Source organism: Nymphalis io, chromosome Z (assembly GCF_905147045.1).
Source record: "Nymphalis io chromosome Z, ilAglIoxx1.1, whole genome shotgun sequence".
In the NCBI taxonomy this organism is placed as follows: Eukaryota; Metazoa; Arthropoda; class Insecta; order Lepidoptera; family Nymphalidae; genus Nymphalis; species Nymphalis io.
Genome location: NC_065918.1, coordinates 13,159,033 through 13,170,438, shown reverse-complemented (window position 1 = coordinate 13,170,438; position 11,406 = coordinate 13,159,033).

Genomic DNA, 11,406 nt, shown 5'->3' with positions numbered 1-11,406 from the left:
CTACCACTACTATGACTATGAGCTATGAACTCTGAAGTCGGGACTTGTCATACAATATGGCATAAGATTGCTCCAAGCTGTAAAAGTTTAAAACTTTATAATGTTATAGCCTCTATATTTTACAGATAAAGGTTTTATATAATGATGATGTCATGTGATGTATACATACATCAACAACCAATCATTGTCCACTGCTGAACATAGGCCTCTCCCAAGCTGAGCCAAAGCTCCCTGTCCTCCGCCTTCCGCATCCAGTCGGTGCCCACCACCTTCTTAAGGTCATCGGTCCAATGTAAGTACTGCCGTGGAGTACCGGCCTAGAATAGTACTCCCCCAATCTCATCCCGTGGGTGTCGTAAGAGGCGACTAAGGGACGGGGAAAAGAGGGGATGGGCAGCAGCGTCCCCCCATAAACATCTTACCCCCTACTGCGCTCACCAACACGCCTGCCCAGCGCGGCGATTATGGGCAAACCCTCCTCAATGGCAGATGCGCCCAAAAAAAGGCCCCCAGTTACCGGCAAGCCCGCTAGGCTCGACCAAAGTAGCGGTCGCGGTATCAGCAGGGCAGGGGGTGCAAAGATGTAATGTATATAGCTATTGATATAATGATGATTTGTCGTTCAGACCTATTTTGCCACGGGACGTACTATAGTGCACAAGTGTTTGCGCGGATCTACTCTGTTTCGTCACTTTCATAATCCAACGAGAACATTTCAGGCGCAGGGCCAATGGCTTCATGCGCTTTACGAGGAAGTGTAACGGATCAGGGTGGAAGTCAAGACAAGTGGTGACCGCCTAGGGTTAATCAGGGCTCTAGCCTCAAGACCCCTGGTTCGCAGATGGAAGAAGGTCTTAGGGTCCCAATCAGCAAGTCTGGTGACAGTGTAGGCGATCCGCCCCCACGTGTCACTGGGCAGCGAGCAGAAGCGACACACGTTGTACACGCTTACGCAGGTGCTGGATAGCGAGGCGGGAATTATAACTCTACTGCCACGAGTGTGGTGCGTCGTAAACCCTGATGATACAAGCTGCGTGGGCGCCTCACGTCTTCAGCTTGGTAATTATACCACCACGCTGTTCCATTTCGGGTGGTTAAAACCGTTATAAAAATTTAAATACAAATTCGGCATATGTAAAAGTGAAATATACATCTGCCTGTACATATGCCTGAAATATACTATGTATATATGCCAAAACTCATGGCGATCGACTTAACAACACTGAAGTTGATGCACTCCAGCGTATATAGCGGCCAGTTACCACAACGCAGTTCATGTAAAAATTTTCTCCATGAAAAAAAAATATATATGTGCCAACACTTGATCATTATCATCATTGAAAATATGAAGAAAACAAACTATATGAATATGCATGATTCGAACATATTTTATCAAAGCTCGTCAATAGCTAATGAACAAAGAAAACGTCTATCCGCTGCCGATAATTTTAAAACATGCCTCTATAAAATAAAGATAAGAAATAATATTATTCAATCTGTTATAAATAAATGCAGTGAGATAAGGTATTATGTTAAGGTCACAATTTTTATATCATCGGTAACATAGCAACGGTTTTGTTACTAAATATTTTATCTTGAAATTGAACAGTATGAATACAAGCTTGTAAAGTCGATTACGATGCCTCCACGCATCATGTAGGCCAAATAAATCATTCGTTTTATTCATCAAATAAAGCGAGTTAGATTGATAAACTATATTTTATAATTTACATAATCGATTCAATTGAATGTGGCATTCTTTTAAGTAATTTAAGAGTTCGCTACATTTTCCGTTTCATAAGAGCATAAGTGACGTTTTCAATTTGATTGACATAAAAAATATCGTGCAATGGGGGTTCGTGAGTCGATTTAATCTTCTGTCAATCATATTTCGTGAATTATTCCACAATGGATATCAATTTTGAAGATGGACTTTTAATGACAATTGTAACGACGAGGGTATGTATTATATAATGGACCGACACATATCTCGTATTTGCAGAATTGATTTACGAAATATTTGTATCGGCCATTTCTATTCTAATTACTAATAATATCAATCTGATTTTTGTTCTAACTCGCAGTGTACATTTTGTTTCGTTTTATTGTTTCGAATAAATAAAAACGGGATAAGTTAAACCACATGTCAAAAATTCTTTTTATTAAACGGGGTGACGGGGATATTAATTGAGATATTTGCTCGAGAACTACGTTTTAACTTCGCAATGTTTTTCCCGAGAACTGAATATAAACCTTAGGACGCATGTTTTTTAAATAATCGTTACGATTAGTATATATTTTGATAATTGAATATATATTTTGAAAGACTAACATACAAAGAAAAATCTTGTTTTTTAGGCAACCTTCTCGAACTCACCAGAGTTTCATCACAATTGGATGAATGGTTTTGCAACGAAAAGAGGTCAAAGATACAAACCTTCTATTTTATTTATTAAATATATATATATATATATATATATATATATATATATATATATATATATTTAATAATTAAATTAAATATATATATATTTAATAATATTAATTATATATTATACATACTTTTACAATTTATTTATTAATAATTTCCGCCCGTTCACTTGTACGTGAGTAGCTGAAGCACAGATAAGGTACCTTTCGTCCAGTTCCCTGTACCCTTGAGAATTTGTATCCAAAATTTCATTATGATAGTTAGATTAATTAAGTCGTGAAAGCGTAACAAACAAAACCAATAAACAAAATAACTTTCAATACACAAAAAATTTTGTACAGTTTTATTTAAGTTATTTTACGTGGCTGTATGATTTTCGCGCCAGACAGCATCACTATACAATATACATTTTTGCAATATGTAATAACTAACAAGTAACTACATATAAATTGCGTATTGTAACACTCGTGTGACCGCAGAGTGAAAACTCAACGTTTAATGTCACGACCAATTCCTCCGCAATTATAGCATCGTGGCGATCCCTGTTGGATTAAGACGGCGTTTTTCAAACGTTTCTTTCTTTAACGCGGTCATTTTTATTCTTTACTGATAAGATTTTTTAATAAAGGTATATTAATGTTTTAGTACGGCCACTAAAACACGCTAAAATATTCGCGTAGAGGTGCATCCTTACTAATATTTATAACATTAGTGAGCGATGTGTGGAAGTGAGTTTATTTAGAGTTTGGAGGGTAAGTGAACCAATATAATGAGAAGCTCAGTGGACATAAAATCTCGGTTCCCATGTTTGGTGACGATATAAATAAAAACGTGTGTTTGTATATTTATCCCCTATGTAAGTACCCCACCATAAGCAATTTATGGGGTTGGGATGTACGTTTGTATTCGTAGGTAAAAAGCTAAAGAAATGATTTTTCATTTTTCTTTATAAGCGTTACTATATCAATTCCATCCATGCGATGTTTGGACGGATTGCTCGTCTATATAAAAAATACCTTTTATATGTTTGTCCTCTATGAGTTTCCAATCCGATACCTTTCATCCGATTGTGAAGAAACTGTGATGTGGAAAAAAGCATACGCACGGCAATGTATTTAGCGAAAAAAAAACTTTGTAAGTTTGTCCTTCAATATGAACTATTTATGTTACCTTATTCTATCCATGAGATGTCGGAACGGGTAGTTAGTTAAAGATAAAATTGATAACACTTATGTAAATATTAATATGTTATCAGAATTTAAAATTAATTTGTATTTTTCACTTTAAATATTAAAAAGGTGTTAAAATATTTATAAATAATATAATCATTTTAAATATGGGTACGCAATTCTAAGAATTTTACTCAAAAATGACAGTGCAGTATTGCAATTTTTAGCTCTATGCGAATTATGGTAAATTCAAAAGTTTATTTTGACCGGAGTACATCCAAAAATATGTAAAACGATTGTTTTAAGGATCAACGACTTCCAATCAAATAGCGAAATATATGATAATATGTACGATAAGGTTATTACATGACATTGTGCGTACTTGAGCAAACCGGTTTGCGCAGCTAAGCGAGTGAACTTCTCGCAAAAGCACGACTTTTAAGATGGTGGTTGCTTAACAAAGGACTTTATTAAAAATTCGCAGCCATCGTACGTTTCATATGACAAAGTTATTCTATCATCCTTGCTATAAACAATAAAATTATAGTCATTAGCTGTCACAATGACAACGCCACAATAATAATTCAATGCTCTAAATTAACGCATATGGGTGAGCGTTAGTGCTGTTAAATAGGTTATCACATATGTGAACCGATAATAATTTTATTGATCTTAAATACATATTAACGATATATTATAATTTGATTTATATTTTTTACAGTAATATAAAGGTTATTTTATTTATCTTCAATAAATTTTATTTTACAACGTTACTGTATTATACCTAAGTTTATATTTTAACGAAATTAAATCGTTATGCAGTATGGTTAGGACATATTAATGTTTGTATGTTACTTGGCTCTTAATAGATTCGGAAGTCTGCATACTGAACAATTTATATTTGATTTAAAATATACATTTAACTAATATAATTATTTGTAAAACTCGATTTCACTATGCGAGTGTTTTTGTGTATCTATGTACAAGTAAACATTTAAAGTACTTCTAAAGTTTATCTTATTTATAGCTCCTGCCTGACATGGCAATGGAACCTTAAAATTGTTTGTCTATTGATCAATAATCTAATACGATATTTATCCTAATAAAAATCAACGTCAAAGCTAGTAAAGTAAAAGTATTAATGCACGAACGTGCGCAGTAATAAACAGCTATCAAATTGGTGAGTTCATAGTAGAATCACTGGGAATAAATAATTTTCTCTAATAGTTTATATAATAAAACGACTTAGTGAAAATGAAAACAAAAATATATAAATTGTTTATTTCATTAAAAATATACCGCATTAATTTAAATAAACAACGTATGCAAAGCTGTCATGCTCACTTAGATGCAATTTCCGACTATACGGTGGTTTTTTTTTCGGTACAACTGGTTCGGGGAATTAGCTATCAAGATTTAAAGAAAATCAATTCAAATTCAATTTTGTCAAGACACGCAAAACCGCAAATACCATCATCATCATGGCCAATTGAGTATTAGCAAAGACGTAATTGATCCATTCTCAATTCAACGGGGATTTCAATTCAAAACTACTAACATTGTTTCCATTCTGCGCGGTCATTATTTATACAAATGCTATATACCCAACACGGAAACTACGTAGACTGTAAAACATTCGTATTGCTTTATAAATATTTCTCAAGACCAGAGATCGAACTAGAGCCAATTATAATTACTAGCAGTACTAATTAGCTACACTAAGACCTAAACCTGCGATTCTTGACCGGCTAAGCAGAAACATAACTTAAAACAAGAATTAAACACAATTTTGAAGAGATTGCTGTGAATCTGTTTACTGAAATTTGTTACGTAAGACGTTAACTTAAAGTTTATTTTACATTGTAATCAATATCTTTATAAAGCGCAAGGCAAGTGGGGAGATAAAAAGTAAATCCTTCAGGTATTGTGTAGGAGGGATAAATACAATATGAGTGTTTAATATAGAACGATAATAAGTCGCTTTGTGAATTTTTGCTAGTTTAGTACTCGAGATAAAAATAGTAAACATTATAAGTGCAGACAATTAGCCAAGAAAATAATGATTCTTGGAATTTCTTAATTTGGTTCGAGAATATCTTAAAAAATAAAAAAAATGTAGACAGCACAATAAATTAAAGTATAAAGACGAAATAAGCATTTAATGTTTAGGTGTTTCGCAAAGACTGTCGCTTCGCGTTAGAATACTTACACTATGTTTACCTTAGCAGGCCAACATGGCCCAATGGTTAAAGCAAGTGAACCGTGAAAAGTTATCTCTTCAAAGCTGTTACAGATGTTTAGCAGTTTTAATTACGAGTTAATTTTTATTTTTTTTAGTTAGTTTTTAAACGTATTTTAAAACATGGCTTAGTGTATCCGAAAGAACTTATCAAATTTAAACTATTTTTTACTCACAGAAACGTTTGAAATGGATATAATGTTATTGATTTTGATAAGAATGAATAAACATCGTAAATTTTAATATACACTTCACGTGTGTATTATATATCATATTCGTTTTCTGAAATAGAAAGTTATTAAATAACTCTTCGGACGTTTATTTAAACTTTAAATCTCAACAGACAGTATTGTTCGTGCATTTGACGTATCATTTTTACTGGTAGTAGGGTTTTGTGCAAGCTCGTCCGGGTAGGTACCACCCACTCATCAGATATTCTACCGCAGTGATGATACCAGTGGTGAATTTACCAACGGCAGGCTGTTATGACAGCCGTAACCGTAACCCTGATAGTTACCGTGGTTCTATTGTCAAATAATTCTAAAAACTAATACTAACTAGACTGAAATATATATAAAGACCAGAATAAAAATCAATTTTATATTTCTTAGACTCACAGAAAACACTATGTATTTTCTTTTTAAGACTGCAAGTGGCGGAGGTAATTAATTTTTTCCTTCGTTTTAAATGATTTAAGAAAAAAAAAGTTATCCTCGACATCAAAGGTGAGGGAATAAAAATAACTCTATAGAAGCTTTGAAGAAGATTTCAATGAAAATTACGGGCTTGTACACATTGTTTTACCAAAACTCTTTCGATGAAATATCTCTTGCGATTCACAATTTTCCATTTTCAGACTAAAAGGTAATCAGAATTCCACAGTATTAGCTGGTGTGTATATATAGTTGTTAAATTACAGTCGCAATAAAAACAACAGTGAAACCGTCGAGTATGTCAAAACATTCTTGTAAATCGCTTGAAATGAAAGACGAGGTACAATCGAATAGTGTATATATGTACTTCATTGTACCACGTCTTAATTTTTTCAACAACAAATCGTAAAGCTCTTCCTCATTATTCGTCATTTCACGATAAGAAAAATATAACATATATATACTGTATTGAGTAATCCTCCAAATTATCTTTGTATAGAGAATAGTAGTAGCTTATGATTTTTTATTTTAATATTTGATAACCTTATTAGCATAATAGGCAGGAACTTCAGTTTCTTCTTGCTTCAATTTTCTTCATTATCGTTACTTAAGGTAGGCTTCGCGAGACTTAGCGAGGCACTGTCCTGCGCCCAGATGCAAATAGAAATAATTATACTTTTAATAATTTTTTTCTCATAAATACAAATAATACTGAATATTCTTTATTTATCAATGGGTTTGTTTACCAAGTTATAAAATATAGACTTATATTAAATGTATATTTAATAAAAACAGATAAAATTAGATTTTAAGAGGATTAAATTTTTAAAATCTGTAAATACCAGACCCAAAATAGTATCTTTTTTTTAACAATATTTTAACTATAAATATAAAAAAAATGTAATTATTAATCTTTAATCTAATTTTATCTATTATATAAAGAAAAGACTCATCGCCAAATATTTAATTAATATAATATTTGACGATGGCGACTTATAAATAAAAAGCTATTAAATTGGTTTAATATCTTCACTTTTATTTATATTTTAGTAAAAATATTGAAATAAATAAGTTGCTTTGTATAATTGTAAATTTAACAATTAAATCTAAAAATTTTAATAAGTTGATTGCTCTCCAATCATGAACGTGAACAATATAATCTCTAGATTAAATTTTTAATTATCTTTAGAAAAAACAAATAAAATGTAACGAACGACCTTAGGAGAAACCTACGTTCTAATAAAATAAATAATTTTATGTATTTACGATAATTCTTTTTTTTTATAGCATAGGAAGGCGGACGAACATATGGGCGGCCTGATCGACATTGGCATTGTAAGAAATGTTAACCATCGCTTATTTGTAAGAAATGTTAAACATCACCTATGCGCCACCAACCTTGTGAATTAAGGCATTATGCCCCTTGTGCCTGTAATTACACTGGCTCACTCATCCTTCAAACCGGATATAACACCAAGTACTACTGTTTTACGGTAGAATATCTGATGAGTGGGTGGTACCTACCCAGACGAGTTTGCATAAAGCTCTACCACCAGTATTTAAATCTATAGTATATAATATATGTTGCTGAAATGTTTGTTTATTTGAACGTTCTAATATCTGGAACTAGCTGTACGACTTGAAAATAATATTTTGCTTTATAAAGATAACCCGTTTATTAAGTAAGGTAGACGTTATATAAACATCATCCTACAACACAGGGGAGAGAGCTGTAAGATTCAGAGCGAATGAAACCGCGCGTTTAGTTTATAGTTTAGTAATCGCTGTGTGATTTATTTATCAGAAGTAATTGAAGTTTTGTGATTTTATAAAATACAATTAAATACTAAAAAAATAAAATAACTCATTAATAAACAAATAGATTATTTTATAATCGGCGAAGTTATTTAGTGTAATTATCAGTGTATATTAACTATAAGTAATATATAACCATTAAAAACAGTTATAAAAACCACTGGAAGGACTTTGCAAAGACCACCGGGATATTCCACCAGTATACCGCCATATTGTATGACTTTGTTTCGCAGAGTTTTTCACCTTCAAACTTGTGGGTCTTCTGTGAGCACATTTATGTTATGTAACATAACATTTATGTTATGTAACATATTATGTGGCTCTTATTTTTTACAGTGCCAGTGAATTGCCAGTGGTAAAAGGGGTGAAAGGCCAATTACCATGAGGAAGAAAATAAAAAAGGACAACCTTAATATAACGAGCCCCAATATAACGATTCCCTCGATTTAAGAAAATCTTTGAAATCCCCTAAAATTGCTCGAAAGAAACAATACAAAATATACCTGTCCATAACGAATAAATTTGTCAGAAACCTCTTTATAGCGAATTTTCATCCATTACAGAATATAAATAGTAAGTATTTAATTACGAATTTTGTCAACTCCAATGCCTAACTTTCAATGTATAACCTTTACATAACGTGTCAAATCAGTCATTCACGCTCAATTCCTAAATAATTAATGTCTCGAAAGGCTTTAGACAAGTTAAATTTTTCGTAAGACAATCATTGTTGTTTGATGCCAAGTAATGTACACTTCAGCTTGTCACTGTTGTTAGTTTCACAGTTACAATGACGAGAGAAATAATAAATCATTATGTATGTAAATGTACAAGTTTTTTTACCTTGTTATAACGCATCATAGAGTAACCTAATCCCTATATAACAAACCTCATTGCAACAAATTACTTGGTATAACGAAGATTTTTTATTTCCCTTCAGTTATGTAATGTTAAGGTTACACTGTATATAAAAATTGTGTTGGTAATTTTGATAATGTAATAATGACATAACTTTCTTCCTAATGTAAAATGTATTCGGTATAAGCGAATGCCTTTGACAGACAGCTCTATGGAACTGAAAATGAACATACGAATTGTTCAGACAGCAAATGTCGATCGAGTTTCTATCCTGAATAAAAATTGGGCTTTTTACTACTTTTAAAATTTTAGACATGCTGGTTTTAAAATTGCTAAATATTAAACAAGTTCACGTCCATTTATTTATTCAAATGTTTTATATATACTAGATTATTTAAAAAAAATTTTGTTCACTAAATTTTTTAAACCGTCGTATTTCGCTTCAGCTTCATTGATTTCAATTTTGAGAGTAAACTATGTATATATGTTATATTATTATACGTTATAAATGTTATATACCGTATATTAGATGATATAGATATGTATATATATATGTTTTTTCTGTTGAAGATTTTCGAGCAGTCTGGAGTCTAAAAGTTGAAAGTGAGTACACTTCGTTGCCTGTGTGCCGGAAATCACGTAAAAGCCGTTGAGTTCTTTCCGGTCATGTCAAATTGACGTCCCATCAGATTATGAGAGTAAGGAAATAGAGAGTGCTTCTGTGCTTTTGCACACACCTGTTTACTATAACATGTTCTGTGCAGTTGGCTAATCTCTCTTGAGATTGGCCGCCGTGACCGAAGTCGGTCTAACATACTTTGCATATAACTCGAAGCTCGAAATAAAATCACTATGAAATAGAAGCAACAATTAATATATAACAAACAAATATTAATTTAAATTATTCATGACCGATCCATCATGCGAAAACTTCAACAAAGAGGATAACAATTCAAATCGCAAACATTACTCAAACCAACTGGTTTACACTAACATGGACTTGGTTGAAATGTATACCATTGTAAATAAAAGATACGCGTATATTTCTGGCGTACAGTTGATACTCGAGCTCAGAAATATACTACTTGATAATGTTTGACAAAAGTGGAAGAGAAAAGTATAAAGAAATAACAAAAGCACATATTTATCTACTGAATTATAAATAGAAAAGTCTAACAGAACATCGTCTCTATTAACGTCGTATCTATTTACGTTGTAAATCTAAAAAATGTACATGGTTGAACGCTTTAATCTCAGGAACTATTTTTCTGTCTGCAAACATCTTATTTCGTTTAGCAAATCCGTTTAGTGAAGCAGGTTATCACACTGTATCAATTTACGCTACGATTCAAAACCAAAAAAAAAGTCAAGTATAATCCTAATTGAATGGCGGCTAATGCCGCAGGGCACAGCTCGTATTTTTATAGTAATAAAAATGTTAAAAAGCTTTCAATATATTTCTAGGCTTTATTGTGAAATGAACAAACATGCACGTGAAAACAGCGGCGCTTGCCCAATAAGTCTCAACTGATGAATTAATTGATCTGCAAAATTAATTAATTAATTAATGCCGAAAAGCCCTGTAGATAAATTTTTGAAATTGAAGGTTTTTTTTTGTGTACAATGTAATACTATTATCATAATAAAATACGCAGTTTCTTTATTTTATTAAATTTTGTACGAAATGATTCCATATGGAATTTGTTATCTCGCATAGCAACAATAACAAAAAGCGGACATTTGAATTATCTAAACAATGTTGTGGTTTATTATTGTAATAACATTACAAAGAATGTATAACTAAAATAATTGTTTTACATGTATATTTTATATTCATTTACCACATAAACCATAATAATTTCACTCATAGGAATTTGAGCCTGCATAGCTAAATGTTGGAGTTCTTCTAAATGCAGAACAATTAGAACTGTCCCCGTATGTTGCTTCATATGCATCTCAATTTGGGGTATCATGAGGATCGTATTTAGGCCGTTACAGTTTTTTAGTATTTACTAACGGTTTTACTAGCCAAATTAAAAACTGCAAATATTCCTTATGACGATCATGAGATACTACTACATATTAGTAAACAAAATCCCGCCGCTACGTCTGTCTGCCTGTCTATCTGAAAACGATAAACTCATAAACTACAACGGATTTTCAAACTGTTTTCAACAATGGACGAGGTGTGAGGAAAGTGAATTTTTATTATTAACTGTACAATTCCTTAAGATGTTTTGT